The sequence below is a fragment of the Macaca mulatta genome, chromosome 1 (genome assembly GCF_049350105.2).
Source record: "Macaca mulatta isolate MMU2019108-1 chromosome 1, T2T-MMU8v2.0, whole genome shotgun sequence".
Lineage (NCBI taxonomy): Eukaryota > Metazoa > Chordata > Mammalia > Primates > Cercopithecidae > Macaca > Macaca mulatta.
In genome coordinates, this window is record NC_133406.1 from 149,750,200 (window position 1) to 149,775,000 (window position 24,801).

Consider the following 24,801-nt stretch of genomic DNA (forward strand, 5'->3'; position numbering starts at 1 on the left):
TTTTCTGTATTATTGACTTCTGCTTTTGTCTTTGTTTTCTTCATTATTTCCTAAATGAAACTACTTACTATAGATTTAATTTGCTGATTTTTTCCTCAGTTTCTTTTTCTTTCTTTTTTTTTTTGGACAGAGTCTAGCTCTGTCACCAGGCTGGAGTGCAGGGGCGGTATTTCGGCTCACTGCAACTTCTGACCCCCTGGTTCAAGCGATTCTCCTGCATCAGCCTCCTGAGTAGCTGGGATTACAGGCTCATGCTGCCACGCCCGGCTAATTTTTTTTTTTTTTTTTTTTTTTGTATTTTAGTAGAGATAGCGTGTTGCCCAGGCTGGTTTCGAACTCCTGAGCTCAGGCAATCTGCCCACTCGGCCTCCCAAAATGCTGAGATTACAGGCGTGAGCCACCATGCCCAGCCTTTCCCCCAATTTCTTAATGGGGAAACTTAGATAATTGGTTTTCAATCTTTTTAAAATTATTGGCTGGGCCTGGTGGCTCACGCCTGTAATCCCAGCACTTTGGAAGGCCAAGGTGGGTAGATCATCTGAAGTCCGGAGTTTGAGACCAGCCTGGCCAACATGGCGAATCCCTATCTCTACTAAAAATGAAAAAATTAGCCAGGTGTGGTAGTGGGTGCCTGTAATCCCAGCTACTGGGGAGGCTGAGGCAGGAGTCACTTGAACCCAGGAGGAGGAGTTTGCAGTGAGCCAAGATTGCGCCACTGTACTCCAGTCAGGGCAATAAGAGCAAGACTCCATCTCAAAAAAATAAAAAAATAAAAAATAAATAAAATCATCATTTGGTTCAAAATATTTTTAATTTTCCTCATGATTTTTTCTTTAACCCATAGACTAATAGAAGTATGTTATTTAATTTCCAAAGATTTGGGGGAATTTTAAAATGATCTTAGTGTTATTCATTTCTTATTTCATTCTCTTGTGGTCAGAAAACTTACTTTGTGTAATTTCATTCTATTCAAATTTATTGAGACATATTTTGTGGCCCAACATATAGTCTATCTTAGTGAACAATTTATGTGCCCTTGAAAGTAATGTATATTCTATTGTTGGATATAGTGTGATATGGTTCGACTATGTCCCCATGAAAATCTCAACTTGAATTGTATCTCCCAGAATGATCACATGTTATGGGAGGGACCCAGGGGGAGGTAATTGAATCATGACAGTGTGTCTTTCCTATGCTATTCTTGTGATAGTGAGTCCGTCTCACGAGAGCTGATGGGTTTATCAGGGGTTTCACTTTTGCTTCTCCCTCATTTTCTCTTGCCGCTGCCACGTAAGAAGTACCTTTCACTTCCTGCCATGATTCTAAGGCCTCCCCAGCCATGTGAAACTGTAAGTCCATTATTAAACCTCTTTTTCTTTCCAGTCACAGGTATGTCTTTATCAGCAGCGTGAAAACAAACTAATACAGTAAATTGATACCAGTAGAGTGGGGCATTGCTGAACAGATACCTGAAAATGTGGAAGCGACTTTATAGATGGGTAATAGACAGAGGTTGGAACAGTTTGGAGGGCTCAGAAGAAAAAAGAAAAATGTGGGAAAGTTTGGAACTTCCTAGAGACTTGTTCAATGGCTTTGCCCAAAATGCTGATAGTGACATGGACAATAAAATCCAGGCTGAGGTGGTCTCAGATGGAAATGAGGACTTGTTGGGAACTGGAGCAAAGGTGACTCTTGTTATGTTTTAGCAAAGAGACTGGCGGCATTTTCCCCCTGCCCTAGAGATCTGTGGAACTTTGAACTTGAGAGAAATGATTTAGGGTATCTGGTAGAAGAAATTTCAAACAGCAAAGCATTCAAGAGGTGACTTGGGTGCTGTTAAAAGCCTTCTATTTTAAAAGGGAAACAGAGCATGAAAGTTCAGAAAATTTGTAGCCTGACAATGCAGTAGAAAAGAAAAACCCATTTTTTGAGGATAAATTAAAGCCAGCTGCAGAAATTTGCACAAGTAGCATGAAGCCAATGTTAATCCCCAAGACTATGTGGAAAATGTCTCCAGGCCATGTCAGAAACCTTCACAGCAGCTCCTCTCATTACAGGCCTGGAGGCCCAGGAGGAAAAAGTGGTTTCATGGGCTGGGCCCAGGGTCCCTGTGCTGTATGCAGCCTAGAGAGTTGGTGCCCTATGTCCCAGCTGCTCCAGCCATGGCTGAAAGGGGCCAATGTACAGAGCTCAGGCTGTGCCTTCAATGGGTGGAAGTCTTAGGCCTTGGCAGCTTCCATGTGGTATTGAACCTTCAGGTGCACAGAAGTCAAGAATTGAGGTTTGGGGACCTCTGCCTAGATTTCAGAAGATGTATGGAAACTCCTGGATGCCCAGGCAAAAGTTTGCTGCAGGGGCGGGGCCCGTGGAGAACCTCTGCAAGGGCAGTGCAGAAGGGAAATGTGGGGTTGGAGCCCCCACACAGAGTCCCTACTGGGGCACTGCCTAGTGAAGCTGTGAGAAGAAGGCCACCATCCTCCAGACCCCAGAATGGTAGATCGATCGACAGCTTGCACCATCCACTTGGAAAGGCCACAGACACTCAATGTCAGCCCATGAAAGCAGCCAGGAGGGGGCTGTAACCTGCAAAGTCACAGGGACAGACCTGCCCAAGACTAACCCTGGAACCACAAGATCTCTGACCTGCTTTGTGAAGTAACACAAAGCAGTCCTCTTTTACCTGCAGCTGAAAGCATTCCAAAAGATACAAGAGGAAGATGTTAAATGTGGAGGTGAAACTGGGTCCCAGAGTTATTAATCTTCTATTAATAAATACTGTAATTTTATGACTAGTTATTGGAAGGGATGTGTTTAATACATTTAAATCTTTAGTGCAAGTTACAAAGCACAGCAAAACACATACTCTGGTTAAAATTTTGACTTTACATATCAAATTAAAAACTAAAGAAACAAAATAGTTTTCTCTTCCAAATGGCATCATGACTGTGGAACTGCTGCTGGGAACAGGCCTGACATTGCATAGGGCAGAAGGTAGGAATCGTGTTATCAGAAAAGAGTATCTTGAAGTTTAAAGTATGGCGGCTAATATCGCATCTTTCAGCATTTCAATCAAATCACAGATTTGGGTTTAAAAATTAAAATTTTTAAAATAATTTAATAATTTGTAAAGATAGAATACAGACAAAAAACCTAAAAGAAGCTCCAAATGACTAGACCTTAATTCAGTGCTGTTAAACCTATCACATCTAATGCTGTGCTTTAATCATGAATATTTCTATTTGTTGACAGTCATATGGCTATGATTGCCTTAATATTAATAAGAGGCATAATAGGTATTTAGATTAGTGCACCCATTCTTTGGCTTCTACATAAAAGTAATTTTTAAGGTATTGGACTGGTGTATGATTTTTGCCAACTTTTAATCTTGCCTTGCCAAGTAAAGCTATTAATCTATTATAATCATTATTTATAAAAGAAAATGTTTAACATCTCAAAAGACTAAAATCTTGGAACTTTTTTGTTTTTTTTTTTGAGACAGAGTTTTGCTCTTGTCACCCAGGCTGGAGTGCAGTGGCACGATTTTGGCTCAGTGCAACCTCCGCCTCCTGGATTCAAGCGATTCTCCCACCTCAGCCTCCTAAGTAGCTGGGATTACAGGCACTCGCCACCACACCCGGCTAATTTTTGTATTTTTAGTAGAGATGGGGTTTCACCATGTTGGCCAGGCTGGTTTTGAACTCCTGACCTTAGGCGATCCACCCGCCTTGGCCTCCCAAAGTACTGGAATTACAGGCATGAGTCACCGCGCCCAGCCAATCTTGGACCTTTAAAAAGATTAAATTTGGCTTTATAAAATCATATTAACTCCCTTTTGTTCATTTATTTATATTTACCACAGACAGGTGAAGCTCCTTCATGGACTGGCATGAGCCTGCACGTGGAAAATCCTGATTTCAAATATTTTCTCCCAAATCTATTACACACTGGAAAATGTTTACCTTCATCTTTCTATACTTAAAAATAGCCTTTTTGCTCCTTTATTCAATGATTATTTATATATTTGTGACATGTAAAACCTCATGAAAACCACTCTAGAGAATTCCAAAACATATAAGACCTCACCCCTGACCTTTGACCTGTTGATGCCTTGGCTGGGCCATAAGACACATCACACAGCATCAGGCAAATTTTGTGTTCTCTGCATCAAGTCTTTTTTATTTATGAAAGTCCAAATACCAATTTTTTTTTGCCTAGCCTAATTTCCTTCAAGTCTCAACCTCAACCTTGTGTGTCTTTACTAATAGGCAGCCAAACAATTGGCAAGGTTGATTTTGATAGTGCTAGAAAACCAGAGGTGTAGTGTTGTAAGGGGTGATGCTAATCAAAGGCCAGAGAAGGACCATGACAGGAGAGTGTGAAGATGGCAGCATCCTGTGAACAGGAGCCCAGCCACACACAGATTCATCTCCTCTGGGGCCTGTTCTTTCTGGACCCTTACTGAGACGTCTAGCCCTCTTTGAGCAAATAAAATGGATGGGGAAGCACCCCTGTTATTTCTATGTTCTCTGATTTGTCTAGCCTTCAGAACTCTGTTCTAAAAATGTCTGAATTTGATCAGGACCATAAGATGATTATGTTCTCACTGCAGGTGGATTGTGAACTAAATGTATCAGTTTGGCAGCCAAGATCAATAGCCTTGCCTTTTTTTTTTTTTTTTTTTTACAAAGTTCCCTTTGGCAGAGGCCATTAAGGGAAATCCTAGCTATCAGAATTCAGCATTAGAGTACAGAATTTTCTAGACCTGTCCACTGAGCAAAATTAGCTCCAACCCATTGCTAATTTGGCTCAAGAAAAAAATGCTCTTATTTCTAAAAAACACACTAAGCAATGTTTAAGTATTTTTAAATGATGAAGTAAGGAAAAAATTGTTTAAAAAACAAAACGAAATAGTGATTTCCTGCAACACACGTTTAAGGCATCTCTACATTATTTTCAAGCCTTTTTTTATACTACAAGTAAATCAACACAGGCAAGCCAAAGCAGCCTCATAGTTGTATCATAATTTCATACATCAAGGCTCTTGGAGAGCCTATCTATTTTGGTTTCCTCCCAGCTTTTTTTTTTTTTTTTCCTTTGAGCTTGTTTTATAATAAACATTTTAAACATTTTCCTCCCAACGTGCTTCTCCACAAAATCTTTCCTAAATGGTACGTTCAGCTAATTGATAATGCTAATTTCCACTTTATTTAGCATGCAGGCCTCCACGTTGAAACCCTGATGGACTAATTGGGGTCATTTAAAGCCCGTCTAAGAAATGGGCTTCTTCTTACACATGCTCAGTGAGATTTTGGAACACTGTTGTCAGGAAATACAAGCAATCCCTGAAACTTTTTCCCCCTGGGTTATCAGAGTCCGAGACAATTGATGACATTACATCAGTCGTTCATTTTAGATTCGTGGAGCCCACAAAAATCAATAGTTTTCCATTATCAGGTCCAGCTGGGTCACTAGTCTGTCAATGAGCTGTTACAATTGCTGTACAGGGGTGAGCCTGACCAGTCAATTGCTGCTGACAAGAGGAAAACATGCTGACAGCCACGGGAACAAGTCAGAACACAGATTTGCACTTCAGTTTGCCATCCAAAGAGGCTCAGAGCAAGGCCATTTTCAAGACACAGGGCATGCTCCCTGGGAGGTGGGGGTGGGGGGTGGCGGCGGGTGTGGAGGGAGGTCTACCACCCCCGGGTTTTGTAGCACAAGTGCCTAAGGGCCTGTCCTGGCTCCAGCCAACCATCTCTTATAGAGATAGCTGTAGACACTGCCTTTGTTAGTAAGAGGGCATGTAACAGCCAGAATTGTCCCTAAACACACCACATGGTATGTACCACAGCAAGATTAGGAGGAAGGAACCCAAATTTTACTATCACTGACCCAGATGAAACTATATAAAACTTGAGAAATAAAAAAGCTTAAAGAGGAAGAAAATGGGCCAGCGGCATCAAATCTAAACAAATAAGGCTAAACATGTCGCAAGTAATATTGACTGAGGACAGGAGGTCCTCTGGTGTTGGTACATAGGCTGTCTCCTTGTTGTCTCATTGTTTATAACATCTATACTTCGATCTCAACATGACATATTTAACCAAACTAAGCATCCCTGATTGGTGACTGATCCACAGCTAACTGTCTGATGCAGTGGGCAGCAAGGGGAACGGAGGTCTAGTCTTACCCTGCCTCCAACCAAGAAGTAAGAGTATGGAGTGGTGAGCTTGGGCAAGTGTATTAACTGCCCCATATTAACATGGAGACATGCTTGCTTTACATATGTTACAAGGTGATCATGAGATTAAAAATGAGGTCATTTAAAAATGAGGTCAATTGGCAGGGCGTGGTGGCTCACACCTGTAGTCCCAGCACTTTGGGGGACCCAGGGAGGCAGATCATCTGAGGTCAGGAGGTTGAGACCAGCTTGGCCAACATAGTGAAACCCGGTCTCTACAAAAAATATAAAAAATTAGCCACGTGTGGTGGTGGGCACCTGTAATCCCAGCTACTCCAGAGGCTGAGACAGGAGAATCACTTGAACCCGGGAGGCAGAGGTTGAGCTGAGATCGCACCACGGCACTCCAGCCTGGGCAACAAGAGCAAAACTCCATCTAAAAAAAAGAAAAAAAAGAGATCAATTGAGATGAGAGTAAGCTCTGTCCAAGTAAAGGACTCTGTGCGAGTGTGCACAAGTGTGTATTTGTCAGTCTCTTACTCTGTGGAAGCTATCCATACAGCAAGAAGTTGGAAGCAATTGAAAGAAGTCCTGCTCCAGAATAATTCATTTTTGGTCTAGACTAAATGTTGTCCTTCATTAGTTGAATACATGAGTAATCTCTAAAGACCATCATGAGTGAAAGCCAGAACTTAGAGGACAGCTCAGGAATCTTAATGGGTTTTGTGGCTCTCCTTACTCCATAGAGAAGGTGGTTTAGATGGAGCAAGGTGGATACACACTGTCTGAAGCTTGCAAAGCATCATGAATTTGTGCGGTTCTCTGGTCTTCTCACCCTGGTTCAATTTCAGACATCAAACTTAAGAGCTCAAAAGATAAATATTTTGAATTTATTTCAATATTATGATTTGTAATGTTCCACTTTTATTAACATCTTTCAAGTATTAAATTGTAGTCTTTTTCCCTCTCAATGCCTCCAGTCTTGGGTTTGAATCTTTTGGAAGTCAACATTCACTTGTGTTCCATCATCAAAGCTGGTAATCAACTGTATTACTGGAAGCTAACTAACTAGGGCTTTTTATTTTTTTAATGCTACCCCAAAAAAATTATTTTCTTTAAATGGGTAAAAAAAAGTAGTTTTAACAAGAGCAAATTTGCTAGTAATTAGATGAACCAGTCTTATGTCTTCCAGCACTTGGAAGCATGAAATTCACCAGAACTCTCACAGCATTAATTAAAAAGAATTTATGTTTTTTTAATAAAATGCTTCATGTTTTAGCCCCTTTATTCTTCCACAAAATGTGATTATGTTGAATCACATTTTGTGAATTCAGGTTAATATGTTGACACACTTAACAATGCAGGGTCATGTTGCACAATACGCTTCACTGGTTTGGTTCAGTACACCCCCTGACAGGGCCTAATCATCCCCTGCCCTAAAGGCAGAGGGAAAGAGAGGATTTTAATTACTGCTCTGTATGCAAGTTTGCCAGCATTAAATTGAGACATAATTAGGCCTCTGAATTTTAATAATTGTCCTAGCTAATTGGGCAGACAAGTACGTTATACAGCATGCCGTGATTAGATAATTAGTATTTCCAAATGACAAAATTGGGCTCTTGATTACAAATTCTACATGAAGGGGGAAAAAGGTAGCAAGCAAATCTTTACAAGTCTATTAAGGGAGAGTTTAGCGATGTTGGTAATTTAAAGTCCATTAGGAAGCAACATCTCACTCTCAGAGCTGGATGTCTGAGACAAGGGCCTCTGGCCTCCTCTGGCTCCTCCTCAGGGTGCTCTGTTTTCCCTGGGATCTGCTACATCCACCTTCCCCCATCAACCCTAAGCTTAGCAGCCATCGTTGACCTTGGGTGAGGTCTGTTTCGCTATATGGCAGGTGGTAACTCTGAAAAAGAAATGAAGTGTAGGGGGGATAGAACAGAGAAGGGGTAATCTACCAAAGTGGGGAGGGGCTGTGTAAGTACCCAATGTGGCTTTCTCTTGCAAACAGCTGTTCTTTCAATCTTCTCCCAGAATTTACCACTCTCATTGTATCATCAGCTCCACTAAAATCTTTTTGGTGGAGAAAAAAATCTTAAATCAAAATCTTAAATTTCTGAAGTATTATATTATTGGGGTGAAGAGTGTGGGCATTGGAGACTGACTTGGATTTGAAGTCATCGCTTACTAGGAGGGTGGTCTTGCATAAATTACTTAATCTTTCCAGGTCTCAGTTTTCTCTTCAGCAAAATAAAGAACCTTCTCTAATAAGATTGTTGAAATAATTAAATAAGATAATACACATACAGATGGTCCCCAACTTAGAATCGTTTGACTTAGGATTTCTCTACAACTTTACACTGGTACAAAAGTTCCTTGATTTATGATGGGGTTATGTTCAAATAAACCCATGATAAATTGAAAATATTGTAAGTCAAAAAGGTACTTTCAACTTAAGATATTTTTAATCTACAATAGGTTTATCAGGACAATCCCATCATAAATTGAGGTGCACCTGTAGTTTAAAGCTCAGTGCCTGGCATAGAGTAAATGTTCAATAAATATTAGCTGTTAAATGCAAATTAAATCATTGCTATTGGAAGGCACAAGGTGAAGGTGCTAGGTCTGGCTCTTTGCTATGCCAGTCCTCAGATGAAGCAAGGTTCCCTATTCCCATTGCTTTCTGACAGAGGAGTGTGGTACTTCATTTATGCTGGGAGGTGGGGTTGAAAGGCCAATGGCAACAGCTGCCTCCACAGCTCAAATGCCCAACTAGATTTCCTTTCTCCCCATTCTTTAAGGTTTGGCATTGCAGATAAGCCCTCCCATGCAAAAGTCATGGGGTCACATCAGTAGTGTAGGCTCTAAAGCTATGTTTTTCAAGCAAAAGGAATATCAATTGGATGCAAACTAGAACCCTTCTAAAAAATGATTGATAGGTGGTTCATGGATGACTATCTGATGAAAGTTTGTAAGGGGAAAAACTCAGAAGTTCCAGATGTATGTTTCTGACCACTGAGAAGGAAAATAACAACGTCTCCATGGCCTGGTCCAGTCAAAACAGATACCAGGCTGAATCAGTCTTTTTTTTTTTTTTTTTTTTTTTGAGACAGAGTCTCACTCTGTCGCGGAGGCTGGAGTGCAGTGCAGTGGCATGATCTCAGCTCACTGCAACCTCCACCTCCCTGGCTCAAGAGATTCTCCTGCCCCAGCCTCCCAAATATCTGGGATCACAGGCACGCACCACCACACCCGGCAAATTTTTTGTATTACCATGTTGACCAGTCTGGTCTCCAACTCCTGACCTCAAGTGATCCGCCCGCCTTGGCCTCCCAAAGTGCTGGGATAACAGGCATGAGCCACGGGGCCTGGCCTAAATTGGCGTTTATTACTTTCTTAGAACTTTGGGCTATCTCGTTTATGAATGATGGAAGAGTTCTGCTGGGGATTTCAATTCAGAAAGCAGGGTTCTCTCTGTGGGTAAACTTCATATCACCCAGACATAATTTCTACCGAACATCATCAATTAAATAGCGAGAGAGGAGGTCAACACCTTGAGACCTGAGGAAGAAGGAAAAATACTTATGATTAAGTGTAGGATGCAAACATTCTGTTAGAAGCTTAGAAGCAGAGAGTAAGATATGATTTTGGTGGATACCAGAGAAGACAGAAAGACAGAGGGAGCGGCCCTTACGACTGATTTGTGTTTATACAATAAGGAAGTCTCTCCTCTGGGGTCTCTCCGTAGTTCACAAGGACCCTGCTTCCAGGGGCACGCGTGGCGAAGAGAGTCCGTCCAGAGCTCCAGCCCTCACTGCACTTCCCAGGTGCCAAGACAAAACATCACTGGGTGGGGAGAGAACTGTCATGAGGATTATTCCCCCGCCACACAATGCTGAGCTTCTCTTCCTCTCTTTTTGAAGAAGTGCGTTTATGACTGATCGCTCAACACCTTGTTGGTTCTGATTGCAGAAAACACACCTTATAAATATATGATAACCATCCTGTAATAGAGAGTGTGACAATTTACTTCACAGTGCGTTTCGGGCTGCTAATTGATCGTTTCAGTCCAGGGACGATTTGGAATAAATTATAGCCATCAAAAGGATATCACAGCTCATTTTGGTGGAAGGGTTTCCACGTCGCTTCGCGTTCGTCTCCCGGAGAGAACAGATTGCACCCGGCGGGCGTTGAGGAGCGGAGGGAGGGGTCAGGGGAAAAGGAGGCCAGCGGGGCGGGGAGGGGCCGAGGGGCGGGGCCGGGGGCGGGGCAGCGTCGCCCGCGGCGGCTGCAGGTCCGCGGCTGGACGGTAGAGGCCTCCCTTCCGAGGAGGCGGCGCTGGGTCGGGCGCTGGGCTGCAGGCTGGGGCTCCGCTCCCCGGCGCGAGCCCGCGCGTGGTTCCTAGTGAAGTCCCCGCGCGGCTGGGCCCAGCGTGAGTATTCTCAGCCCACTGTCCTCCCCCTGCAGGCGGCAGCGCCCGTTTATTTGAGGTGAGAGTCTCCCTCGGGCAGAGGGTCCTGCTTGGGGCGGGGGTGCTCGCGTGCGCGGGGTCGCACCTCCTGCCCGAGGCTTCCCCTCAGCGGGGCTGCTCCGCAGGGCAGACGCGGTGACCCAGGGCGCTGCGTTTGCGCTCCTGGAGCTGGGGGTAGCGAGGCGTGGAGGCGCCGTGGCCCCTTTGGGGGCTTTGTGTGCACTTGGGGCTCGTGACTCGGATAGCTCTGGTTCCCACGCTGCAGTCGGGGAGGAGGCTAGTGGAGAGACCCAGTCTGGAGGGAGCTATGCCCGCCGCAAACCTCAGGAGAGGGCTTGGAGAGGGCTGGCCCGGCGAGACGGCGCAGCGAGGCGATGCCGAGGTCGCCCGGGGGTCGCAAGGGCAGCGGGTGACGCGCTGTGGAGCGCGGCGAAAACGACGGCCCCTGACCTCGGAGCGCTCAAGGCCACGCCGAGGTGGCTGGACCCTGCCCCTCCCCGCGGCCGGCCTGGGCCCCAGCCTGCCTCAGAGACGACCTCTCGCTTGGATTTCAGTTTCCAGCAAAAGTGTGTGCCGTTGTGTGGTGGTCGTGGAGGAGGGAGACCCAGGCGCCTGTCTATCGCTGGATGGGATTGGAATTTGAAGAAAAAATGTCCCTACTCCTGGTTGCGGATTCTTGCCTATCTGGCCGCCTCCAGTTCCGCCCACGAGACCTCCAGCTTTCATTCCCTTCCTAAATTAAAACACGAGGACTGAGGCCCTTCACGCGTAGCGTAGCCCCATCCCTGGTGCCCAAAGCCGGCCCTCGCACGGCGGTTCTTAGCTTTTTAGTCTCTGTCACGCTAATACATGATGTCAGTCCAGGTCAGGGATGGTTCCATACAGGCGATTTTGACAGCAGTCATCATACCAAGCTATTAGGAAGTGTGATGTCAGTGCATTCTGGAAGGACAGATAATATATAAACCAGTTCTTGACACGGTATCTCACAAGGAAACATCTGAGGCCATCAGTAAAAGAGGCATTTTAATTCACACACTAAAAATATTTGTGTTTAGTTAACATCGTGCAAATGTTGAAAGAAGTATTTATCATTTTGTAGGTATTTATCAATGTACTCAAAAAAGTCCCTATAGGAAGGAGGAGGTTTTGTCTTATTTCCATTCTGTCATAAACTGAGGAACAGAGATGTTATGTAACCAAGTAGTCTAAGTAAGTTAGTGAGAGAGCTCTATTTATGAGACCAAACATTTTATAAAACTGGAATAATTGGAAAAATCAAGTCCAAATTTAAGCAGATGCTGTAGGCTTAACATTATATGATAGCCAGAAGTTGTATTTACATGGACCAAATACTTTGGGAGGCTAATCTGTGGGAGTTAATTGAACTCCATATGTGGCCCAAGATACAATTTTCTTTTCCTCCATCCATCCATTCAATAAGTATTTGTTCATTATCTATTATAGGCCCTCCATTTCACTTTGCCATTGAACATGATCCCTATGGACATTTAATAAGTAATTGTTGAAATGTAACTAAAATATGTATATTTTCTCCTGGCTCCAAGAAACTCAAGGAACATTATTATGAAAGAGTTAAAAACTGTAGACTTTCTTTGATACAAATGCAAAATTGTATTGATTACCTTTAAGTAGAAAGTCAAGGGAAAAAAATAAATTAAGAATCAGAAAGCTTTCTCCAGATTGTGCCATATTCACTGTACCAGCAGTACCATGGTTTTTTTTTTTTTTTTTCTCCTTTAAAACTCATTAAGCAAAGTTTAAAGGACATACATGATTGAAGGGGATATTCTTTTAATCACTTTAGAATGCAAAATAATCCTTAAAAGGTCTTGATCCTTATTTGGTATAATTTGGTATACTGGACAGGCTGGTTTCATTTGAGTTGAAAGCACGATATTTCTAGTTAAAATCAAGACCACATACAGTACTTTTTTTTCCCCCAATCTTAAGTCAGAATTGTCTACAATTAAGTAAACAAAATGCATCCCAAGTAGTCATACATACACCTGGTTAAAATTAATTGGTTTAATAAAAATATAAAAACATATTCAATATGTTTATCTCAGTTATAGTTTTCATTTTTCTTGGATAATGCTTGAAATCATTCAAAACAATATCTAGATCCTTAAATATTAAAACATTTTGTGTGAAATCTGCAAGATGCATCTAAAGGATGTACCATTTTTTGAAGTACAATATGTTAGGAATAATTTTGTCCCTAACTCTCAGCTAGAGGGCTGAAACTGTATAACCAAGATCTAACTAATGTCTGCGTGTTAACAACTACACCTGAACTTACACAAACATTTTAGTGTGTTATCTATCAAGTCATCTTGGAAGGCTGTCACTTATTGTGTGGGTGCTTCCATTGCTGCCATTGCTCAAAACGTTTCTGGAGCTCTTTATCGGGCACTGCTTTCAAAACCCACAGCACATCTGGTTTAAGAGCCTGGGAGGTGGCAAGCCGACTTCCTTTAGATCCTTCAGTGCCCTGAAGAATAAGGTGGGTGGTCAAGTCAGGATAATTTAATTTGGGGTCCAAACAAGCTGAAAGAAAATTAGATGGCTTCCCTCAATGACTTTTTAACTATTTCTAAAGTCATCGTACTAACATATGGCAGCACCACTGGAATAAGAGTAGCTGCCAAAGGACAGCCTTAAGAAAAGTGCTACACATTATCTTTGATTGTCAATGAATTACTGACTTAACAATCATATACATGTATAGTGTATTGGTATGCATGATGAAGAGATATTACATCAAAAAGTTATATTGTCAAGAGTTTGGTTGGTTGATTCTAAATTTTTTGAGTGCATAATTTTGGTATGATTTAAAAAGCTAGGTTCTAGAATATGGAATTGGGTGGGAAACAGTCAAGATGTCATGGCTACAATTAGGGTTGCCCTATATAATTCCAGAGGATTGGCATTACATATTCCTTGAAATATTAAAGAATCATACTCATATAAGAAATCAAACCTAACTTGTATTCTATTTGGTGAGCAAGGCTTTGACTATTACAAAAAACTTCACCTTCTCTTAGCCTATGGGTGAGGTCTAACCTGTGAGGTAAAACACTTGTCATTTTTAGTAGTCGATTATAAATACAGACTCAAAAGCATATATGTAGTGGAACCACCATATTGTTTTAAGTTAATAATATTCTACCTGCTATACAAAATACAGAATCATGAAACTCCTAGCCCAGTGAATTAAGCTCTTATTATAATATTCAAGGCCAGAATTTGGGAGATGGTATAGAAAGTCATCCAAGGAAAAGAGAGGGATGGGGGAGAAAGAGGTTAGTCATGGGGCTTTTAAATTATAATTAGTTGTATTCATCTGAGGGAACAACTTGCCATTGCTTTCCAAAAACCAGCAAACAATTTTAAATTGGAGGAAATAATTCAAATTCAACTCCAGCTGAGACTATACGGAAAACCAAGAAAAGCAGAAAGAATGTAATTAGCTGAGTAGGAATTTTCCTAACAGTTCAAGTCTAATACCTTTAGTATTATATAGAGGGCCAAGGGATCATTAATGATTAGCAAGAATCCAGACCATAATGATCAGGAGAGATCAAGGTCAATGGACAAAGATGAAAGAGCTTTCCTGCTTAAACCCAATGTTGCAAATGCTGATGCTCTCACATAGGGAAGGTCAGCCAGCAGACAAAGAAATAGGGCAGCAGTCCCAAAGCAACAAGTAGGGTCATTCCTCTCTTTCACTCCAGAATTAGATTGCATATGGAGATTAACCAAGATTGAGCTGAGACAAAAAGAATATCATTCTTTCAGCCAGGTATAAAGTCTGGAACTGAGTCCTGTTTCTACTTTGATGAACTTGGGTATTGTCCAGACATTGGGGAAGGGAAAACCTGCTGGGCCCTGGATACCAGCATTATACACCTAATTAAAAAGGTCAGTGAACAAGGTGGACAGACCTAATTCTAGATCTTTACTGGGGAAAGACACTGGACTGCTTGTCCATTAGGTAGACAGAATGACTCTTAAAATGTATGTTAGGTGCCGGGTGCGGTGGCTCATGCCTGTAATCCCAGCACTTTGGGAGGCCAACACAGGTGGATCACCTAAAGTCGGGAGTTTCAGACCAGCCTGGCCAACATGGTAAAACCCCATCTCTACTAAAAATACAAAAATTAGCTGGACATGGTGACACACATCTGTCATCCCAGCTACTCGCGAGGCTGAGGCAGGAGAATCACTTGAATCCGGGAGGTTGAGGTTGCAGTGAGCTGAGACTGTGCCACTGCACTCCACTCTGGGCGACAGAGTGAGACTCCATCTAAAAAACAAAGAAAAAAATAAAATTAGGGGTATAAGGGAGTATAAGTTATTTGGCAAACTGTCCATAAATAGTAACTGTGGAAAAAGAAGTAACAGTGATTTTAGCCTTCCTTTTGAAATGGGTAGCCTAACCATCATGACTACCCATCTTTTTTTTTTTTTTTTTTTTTTTTTTTTTTTTTTAAGATAGGGTCTCACTCTGTCACCCAGGCTGGAAGTGCTGCAGTGGCGTGATCTCAGCTCCCTGCAACCTCCACCTCCCAGACTCAAGTCATCCTCCTACCTTGGCCCCCAAGTAATTGGAACCTCAGCCGTGTGCCACCACGCCTGGCTAATTTTTTGTATTTTTGGTAGAGACAGGGTTTTGCCATGTTGCCCAGGCTGTTCTTGAACTCCTGAGCTCGAGCAATACTCCTGTCTCAGCCTCCCAAAGTGCTAGGATCACAGACATGAACCACTGTGCCCAGCCATGACTGCCCATCTTCTATTGATTTAAGAGTTCATCCAAATATTTTAAAATCTGAGTCTAAATATTAAATTTTGTGTATAGTATTTATTGCTTCAGGAGTGGGGAGAGGGCTGTTTTCAGTGTGGTCCAGGTAGTTGTGATAGAAGCCTGGTGGGTATAGTTAGAAGTCCATCTCTTTCATAGAGAGAGGTTCCTGTCATTAGATTCCAAAATTCACGTGCCAATCCAGAGTACAGAAAAGGTAGAGAATTGCCATGATAATTGAGAAGTGGTAGAAAGAGTCCTGGACCGGGAGTGGGAACTAGGTTTATCAGTCCCAATTATGTTTCTTGAGGCAAATTTTAGTTTTTGTCATAGGCAAAATGTATATAATAGTAATATCTACTAGTCTACTTTGCAGGGTAGTTTGTACCTCATCTGAGGTAAAGTAAATGAAACACTTGCTGTGCACGTGCAGGATTTTCTGTGCTACAATGCAGGTTTTATAGGTAAAGATAATGCTTGTAGCCCTGGAGTTGTCCAAATATATGAACCAAAATATAAAGATAGAAACCCACCCGTGGGAACTTGGGAGAAGAGAATAGTTTTAGCATGGATACTAGAGACAAATAGATAATATAGTGATTACTCCTCCTTTTTCAGATTCATAGGAAGTACCCTGTTGCCATTGCAAGAGATTTTGGTTTTAGTTTCCTGAAGACCTGTTGTGTATAAAGTAACCTTAAGATAGCCCCCTTTATACTATCCAGCTCAGTTCTGCAGCAGTGGCACTGAAAGGACAATCTTTCCTTGTGGAGAAAATTGACCAGACTCCTAGGCCTCGATTATTGTACTCCCAATGGTCCTTCTTTTCATAGAGATTTCATTAATCCCCATTGCCATGTTCATGCCTTAAAGGAGAAGAAGGAGCTGACTTGAGTTCTGCAGACTGGCTTAATCGGTCAGTTATGAACATTTTTAAAAAAACAATTATTATTCTTCCCATAGTAGCAATTCATTTCTCTTGCAGACATAGCAGGACCCCACCTCCCTGGACCCTGCAGACCATTAAAACAAAAATTAACAGTTTAATTTTCTCTTTCTTTCCTCTGTGTATTTAAAAGGTACAGAGGATTAAGGGGGAAAGGCAGTTTGCCTCCCTACCTTACAGAAACCCTTGTATAGATATAGACAGCATCATTGGCTCCCAACAACATGAAGCATGGCTCCTAGAGAGGAGGGGAAAGTGGATGTGGGTGTCCTCAGGTAGGTATATACTCATCCTTTCTTCTGTTGAGTTGCTGGATTTCACCTCATGAAAAGTGAAAACAATGTCCCTTCTCTGAAGTCATGTTAGAGGGATGTTTTCCGGAGGCTTGTTGAGTATCCTCCATACAGGGATGCTTCGTAAGTTCACATTGTGTGAGGCACCATGTATGTGAGCCAGGACAGTACAGTGACAAAGGAAAAGAGGCATTTGATTCAGGCAGTATGTGTTTGAATATCTGATCTGCTTACCAGCTTAGTGTGTTGGGCAAATTTTTTCATTTCTCTGAGTCTCAGTTTCTTTATCTGTGAAATGGCAGTATTAATAGTGCTCACTTCTAAGGATTAGTGTGCACGAGGTAAGTGTATGACAAATGGGAGTTGTAATATTAGGCTCCGGGGAGTCGGGGAGGAATATAAAGAAATATAAGGCAAAAATATAAAGAAATATAAGGCAAATGCCCATCTTCAAGGAGCTTTCAGTTTGGTTGGAAGGGACTGAATAAAAATAAAACTGACAATACAAGGCAGAAAATGGGAGCACCAAGTGAGTGCTGCAGATGATAAATTCAGCAGTCTGCCAAGGACTAGGATGATGGTTGAAAGGTTTCAGGACAGAGGTGGGAGTTACTCTCTGAATTTGCAGACTGGACAGGAGTCAGATATATAGAGTGAAATTGAGAAATCATCCCAGATGGCAAGAGGAAGGAGGGATCAGAACACACAGCACACGCACAGCAGGGGTGAAGGTATGCCGGAGTGGAAAGTATACCAGCTTTTAAGCCAGATGTAAGAATCCTCGTGCTGCTGTGAGACCTTAGTTGGACAAGTACCTTAACTTCTTTAGCCTTCTACAGCCTTAAAATGGGTATAATTATACCCATCTCTTAAATTGAAGGGATTAAATAAGATAATATTTGTAATGCCTAACATGGTGCCTGGCATCTTCAGTAAAATAAAGACAATTCACGTGATGTTTTCAGGGGACAAAGAGAGAGCTGTCTGCCTGAAGAGCTGTCTGGCCTTGTGTAGGCTAGTAGTGGAAAACACACCAGGAACAGCTAATTAATACTATGGGGAGGGTAGGAAGCAGGCTTGAAAGTCAATTTAAGAGGCTGGGGCTGGCCGGGCGCGGTGGCTCACGCCTGTAATCCCAGCACTTTGGGAGGATGAGGTGGGCGGATAACCTGAAGTCAGGAGTTCAAGACCTCAGCCTCAACATGGAGAAACCCCGTCTCTGCTAAAAATACAAAGTTAGCCGGGCGTGGTGGTGCATGCCTGTTAATCCCAGCTACTTGGGAGGCTGAGGCAGGAGAATTGCTTGAACCTGGGAGGCAGAGGTTGCAATAAGCCAAGATCGCGCCATTGCACTCCATCCTGGGCAACAAGAGCGAAACTCTGTCTCAAAAAAAAAAAAAAAAAAAAGAGAAAAAAGAAGAAGCTGGGGCTGTTATAGGCAATCAGAACTACCAAGTCAAAGTAGGGGTTTAGGATAGTTAATCTTAAGGCACTCTGAAAGCTGTATTGGAGGAAGGAAGAAACTTACTCCTTTATGTGTAAAGTGATCAGAGTCTAGATTAGGATAATAGAAGGGTTAGTAGACCTGGTTGATGTGGTCTTTTTAAAGTTACATTCATAAAAGCAGTTTAGGGCTCAGCAGTGGGGAGTAGGGGGGAGCTTTGTTGTTTGTTTTGTTTGTAGACTCCTAATATTTAGGACAATTATTAATTGTCCACAATAAAACTAGGATAGACCCACAATTTTGGAAAAGGAGTTCACTCAGTATCCAGGGACAATAAAAGGTGAGAAGTAACTCTGATGCTAAATAAACCCTATAATTTGCTTCAGCTTATAAAATAGCCCCTTTTAAAAGCCCCTTCCCACTTCCTATTTATTAATACAAATCGAGTGTCTTCCAACCACTAATTTTCAGGAAGACACAAGTACAGATCATTTATCGCTGTACAGAGTTTGCAGTTAGGATTGCAATACCAAGAGGGGTTGGGGCAAAGGGCAAGGATGCTGCCAGCAAAATAGTAATGTTGATGATTTTATTTATTTGGTAATAATGAAATTCTGTTCTCTCCTGGGGTTTAGAAGTGATTTAGTTAAAAAACAAACCTAGGAAATAGTTTTAGATACTAGGAATTAATGTATAAAGTCTCACATTTTCCACCTTTCTCTTTTTCTGTCTTTAGTAGTTTTGTAATGGGAGAATACATGGTAGATAATTGTATTTTAAGGAAAATCACACTGATTATGTATATGGACACTGGTTTTTAAAACGTTCGGAAATCCTAACTGTGGTAAGCCTTAAACATATTAAATAGGAAAGGATAACTGACCTACCTCTGATTTCCTGAACTTTGCTGTTCTTTTATTTGGCTGCAAGGGCAACATCCTGCCAATAGCTCTGGGGTGCCTGAATAGTGCATTGCTTCCCTTGGAAGGAAGATGTACATGAAAGAATTTTGTGTGCAGTGGTTGACAAACACAGAAAGAAGATAAGTGACTAAGAAAAAGGTAGGCCCTGTAAGGTTAGAGGAAAAGCCAGCTGGCTTAGTCCTAGTGCTTCGAGCAGGAGGAGCAAGGAGTGTTCATTTCATTTCTCGTCTCCTGAGTTTATTTAAATCATCTGCTGGGGTAGGGGAAGGAAAGAAAGCATGATGTATGAGGCTGATTAAGATGCAAACATGCAGATTATATCAGGCTACTTACAGTCCTTTTCATTCCAGCCTAGAAAGAGAAGACTGTATAAGAAACCTGATCGAAGGGAAGGGAGAGGAGAAAGCAAAGACATCTCTTCACTTTTTAATGGAAGAGTTCATGGATATCTATTGGTTTTGGGTTTCTGGTATCCATGCCACCCTAACAGATCATCCAGACTAGCCCCTGGCTGAAAGCCTGGCCAGGGGGTTTGGACCAGGGGCAGATGCCATTGGGAAGAGGGTCTTCAGGGACTGCTGGCATTAATTTTGCTAAAGAGACCTCATCAGAGACCAAGCCTCCTCTTGCCTACAGGTGGTGGGCCTTGGAGAGGGCCTCCATGGAGATTTCAGCCTTACCCCCTTCTCCAACCTCTCTGCCTTCTGCTTTTGCATTGGGACCTCTCTTTCTCTCTTCCCCCTTTTTTCAATTAAATGAATTAATTACCAGGCGTTTAACTTTTTGCCAGACTCTTTTATTATGCCCAGAGTTGTTGCTGAGTGGCAAAGGGAAGTAATAACATTCACAGTGAGGGGCAAATCCTGTTAATGAACAAATTAAAGTTCAAACAGTGATTCAAGTTCACAACCTCTCTGTGGCTCTTCTCTTTTTAATAAGAGTTATACATGTTACTTTCCTCGCTCTTTTCTCCCTTTTATTACTTTTTAAGCTTTTCATCAACACTGCTGGGGCATATTTGAGGCTCCCAACCTTTCAGCCCTGACAAGGACTCGAGCAGTTATAATCCTGTCTTAATTTGGCAACTTTTGTAAAACACATAAAGGGCCCAGGGTCACCTTTGGTCGCCAAGGCCCCGGGTGACCCTATAGCTTCCACCTCCTGCCAGGGCTGCATGGGCCACTCTTCTCAGTATTCATGCCCCTCTGGCAGTCAGGAACAGAAGATTCACCTTCCCGCCCCGACACAGCCAGGCAGAACCTGTCCACAAGTGAAGTGCTCGATCCCTTTCTTCTCTCGGTCCCCTCTCCAACAGTCCTTTCTATCCAGCAGCTCTGTGGGGGCAAAGGGCCGCTATGGGGAGGGAGGAGCCTACGGACTAAAAGCTGGAAACCTTTATGGGGAAATGGAGTTGAGGTGGGACGGATGCCCGACCCCCTCTCCACTACCGAATGCTGCTCGCCTCGCTGAGGTCGCCTCACTACCCTGTTCCAAGTGCAGGAGGCCCATTCCTCCTTAGGACCTTGACTTGAGCAGAGCCTAGGCCTGGCGGGAAGAGCCCAGGAGGGGTCCGGTCCCCGCCTACTTCTCTCCCCTCTCTCTCTTTTTTTTTTTTTTGTACTGTGGATTGCGTGGGGGTCTTTTCCACCTCCGCGCCGGCTTCTCACCACCATCCCCCGAGCATGACTAGATATCATCACCATGACAACTGCAATCTATGAGCATACACATAATAGAGATGAAATAGACAAAAGATTAGCATGCCATGAAAAGTACAATAAGTTTCTTATTTAGCATTTAGATAACTGTCTTTCCTTCGGAGCAAGCTTCAAAGTTGAAGCCAGTTTAGACCAAGAGGATTAATTCTTTCTCCCGCATGCTTCATTGAATCTCTCATTACCAAACTTTGTCTGTATTGATGTAAGATTTGATTGAAGATTAGAGCATTTAGCAAATCTTGCTTTTCTGCATGTATCAGGTCCTTTCAAGCACGGATCTCGGTGCCCAGTGGTCAATACCCTTACTTTTATCCAGTGTCTGCTTCATTTAAACTTAATCAACTCCATCAATGAACTGGAACAGGGAAACGTCCCTGCGGTAAGAATGTTGTGCTTTTGTGGGATAATTCTTTGCTCTTTCCCGATCTGTTGGCGTTAAACCTAAAATTGCACTATGATGAACTTTTTTTTTTTAATCAATATGATAATGACAATTGGGTCTGAAAGCTCTGGGAGGACTTGGAGTAGAGTGGGATCTGGCCCCCATTACCAAAATAACTTCTTGTTCTGCAATAGTCGGACTCCTTTTGTGTGGCTTTAATACCTTTTCTTCCCTGACATTGAATATTGCTCAAGCTGGAAAATGATGCATCTTTGTAGGGAAGGCTCGTATGTCACAGCCAGAAAGTGAAGCAGACCGATTGGTTGTGTGAATTATCTGACTTGCTGCAGTGAATTATTTGCACTGTTTCCCTACCTAGTCAACAAGTTCCTGAGGTATAGTAGAGATCAATCAAAACTGACAGCCCGCGTGTGAAGGCTTTACTGTGTAAATCTGGCGCACTCATCCTGGCCATGCCGGCCCTGGCATCTGTATATCATTTTTATACTGCTACCAGTAGAGCAATTTCAAAAGTATTTGCAAGGAAAATGCGTGTCCCCATCTGTTCCTGGAAGCATAAATGTGCCACCTTCAGAGGGTTTTCACTGGTAATCATATCTTTAATGATCAACAGACTAGTGATATATACCTTTCCATAAAATGGGGTTTTCTTCACTTTATTGTGATTGGCTAGAATAAATAGCTTTTCCATATGTTAGGGAGATAAAATATAAGATTAGCAGAGGTCATTTGTTGGATAGTAAACAAAAGAAACAATTCATTCCAAATAATCTTTGAAAAGAAGCAACGACAAAATTAAGTTGTAATCACAGAGTATCTGAGGCCCCAATATCAGAAAACAGACCTCATTCCTCCTTGGAAAAGGAGCCGTTTAAGAGCAGAAACTCAAGAATCTTCTAGGGGACTCTGGTGACTTATTCCTAGAGTCAGAGGGAGGGACAGGATATGGAAGGAGAGGCTGGAATAATACTTGTTTGTTCAACTTCTGTTGTAGGATTGTATTTCCTTTCTCTTATCTCAGGTGGTATTTGGCCACCTCCACTGCAGCACCCTGGGTAAATTGGTAGGTGATGTGTTCAGAAAGCAGGAAAATGCCACTCTACTGAATTTCTCTTCAGGCCTTTCAAGGAGATGGGGATTGTTCACATACTTTAAAATAAAGGTTAACTTCACCTAGCCAGAGATTTCTCTTTTCCCGTAGAAAAAGATGTCGGAGGGTGGGGCAAAGTTCCCAGGTTTACGTGAAATTCCAAAACCTAGGGAAAGGGGCCTCAAGAAATAGCCAAAACTTGCTGGAGAAACCCCAGGAAATGTTCTTAGTCATCGAATTCCACCTGTATAGGTAACAGTCTGCAGATACAATCAGGCCCTGACCACTATCCTTCCTCCTCCCACACACCCATGCTCAGCGCCAAGTTTCCTTTTTCTCAGATGCAGCCACTTTCAGTTTGCTGAGCCATCTGTTTTTTTTTTTTTTTTGACAGGGTCTCGCTCTGTCACCCAGGCTGGAGTGCAGTGGCTCTCCACTGTGCGTGATCTCAGCGCACTGCAACCTCCAACTCCCGGGTTCAAGTGATTCTCATGCCTCAGCCTCCTGAGCAGCTGGGATTATAGGTGCCTGCCACAACACTGGGCTAATTTTTTTTTTTTTTTTTTGTATTTTTAATAGAGACCAGGTTTCACCATGTTGGTCAGACTGTTCTCAAACTCCTGACCTCAAGTGATCTGCCCACCTCAGCCTCCCAAAGTGCTGGGATTACGGGCGTGAGCCATGGCGCCCAGCCTGCTGAGCCATCTTGGCGAAATTTGGAAGCTTCTCCTTCAAGATTCTGGGCCCAGAGGTTTGGAGGCAGTGACTGCCTGCTTAGGAGACTACAATTCTATTTTGTTTTCAGGGTTCAGACAGAACTTCCCATTCCACAAAGGATTGATATTAGTTGCAGGTCACCAGAATCTGAATGATGCCCTCAGCCTTTGTGCTCTCCAGAAAATAGGTGTGAGCTATGAGGACCTGCTCCCTGTGGTCAGGACTTGAGAAGGAATTGGGGGAGGTTCTCTTTAAATACTGGGAACAGACTCTGGTTCTGCATTCTTTCCTGTTATCTCTTGTTATGTATATGTTATATATTTATGATCTCCCCACCCCCTCATCCCCACTACTTCCACCCTTATTCCACAGAATTCTTTGCTGTACCCAAATGCCTACTGCTCTTCCTGCAGCAGGAGTGTGTAGCAGAAGTGTGTTAGTTTCAATGTGGGAAAGGTGGTCTGTAGGCAGATCCCAAGCAGAAAGTTTCCATTAGCATCTCAGATCAAATTTGTGTTTATTTCCTGGCCCTAGAGAGACTTGGGAAAAACTTTTAGGACAGCAGAAAAACAGCTCGCCCAAAGCCCATGGTGAGAAAAAAAAATGAGTAACTAAGTAAATACTTTTGTCTTCTTAATTTTAGAAACAGAATATATATATACACATACACATACACACACACATACATACACACTTTTTTTTTTTTTTTTTTTTTTTTTGAGACGGAGTTTCGCTCTTGTTGTCCAGGCTGGAGTGCAATGGCACAATCTCGGCTCACTGCCACCTCCACCTCTTGGGTTCAAGTGATTCTCCTGCCTCAGCCTCCCGAGTAGCTGGGATTACAGGCATGCACCACCACGCTTGGCTAATTTTGTATTTTTAGCAGAGACGGGGTTTCACCATGTTGACCAGGCTGGTCTCAAACTCCTGACCTCAGGTGATCCACCTGCCTCAGCCTCCCAAAGTGCTGGGATTACAGGCGTGAGCCACCATGCCCAGCCTAGAAACAGAATCTTACAGGCTGGGTTGCACATAGGCAGGTATAGACATATAAGTCTAGATTTACAAGTAGATCACACTGACCTGAAACCGCATTTCCTGTAGTATGCAGTTAGACTAAAAGAAAGTCACATTTGTGTTTTCCACATTGTGATGTGATGCACTCCTGGTCTTCAGTGAATTCGCTTGCCACAAGGAAATTCTGGCATGTGTTGTATGTGAAATGTGATGTGTACTCAATTATAAAAATTGAGTTTCCTGATTTCTATGTCTTTAAATTTGATACACATTTTGTATTGAATTTCTATGTTAATTGTTTTCATAAAATGAAAAGAAGTAAAAACCTCACCAACTGGTTTTGTGTAGAAGAGGTAAATCTGTGACGTTTGCTTCTTCCCTTGTCCAGGAGGATGAGGCTGTCACTACTACAGTTAGGACCGTTTCATACTCCGTGCTCTTTTGCTATGCTGGGGTTACTGTCTAACCCACAAGCCTCTGCCAGGAATGTTGCCATACACCCTGGAGTGGAAGACACCTGCGGAGCTCATCTGTGGGGCTCATGTTGGCTGAGGCTCTGAACTGCAGAATTGCAGGCATCCAAGGGAGTGCCCCAGGCACCCAGGTTTTCCTAAACCTTAGATCAGAGCCATTTGCAGCACAGAGTTGTGTGCTGTTTCAAAACCACAAACCCTGTATAGATGCCCCTCCATTGCAGAGGTGGACATCTTGGCAAATGTAGGATGAAGATTGAAAATTAAAAAACAAACACACCGTGTTCAGGGTGAAAATTA

At 42.7% G+C, this 24,801-nt stretch overlaps 2 long non-coding RNA genes across 2 annotated transcripts in view; one reads left to right on the top strand and one right to left on the bottom strand.

Moving 5' to 3' along the window:
* Positions 1 to 7,411: 7,411 nt before the first annotated feature.
* On the bottom strand, positions 7,412 to 10,396 carry LOC144338436 (uncharacterized). The gene is made up of 2 exons (XR_013412583.1): positions 9,876 to 10,396; positions 7,412 to 8,087 (listed from the first exon to the last, which is right to left on the bottom strand). It is a non-coding gene; the product is annotated as an uncharacterized LOC144338436 (long non-coding RNA).
* Positions 10,397 to 10,492: 96 nt separating this feature from the next.
* The window catches only part of LOC106999599 (uncharacterized), a 22,248-nt gene continuing 7,939 nt past the window's right edge, over positions 10,493 to 24,801 (top strand). The window contains exon 1 of the long non-coding RNA XR_013412581.1: positions 10,493 to 10,671. This is a non-coding gene — a long non-coding RNA (uncharacterized LOC106999599). The remainder of the gene's footprint in view (positions 10,672 to 24,801) is intronic.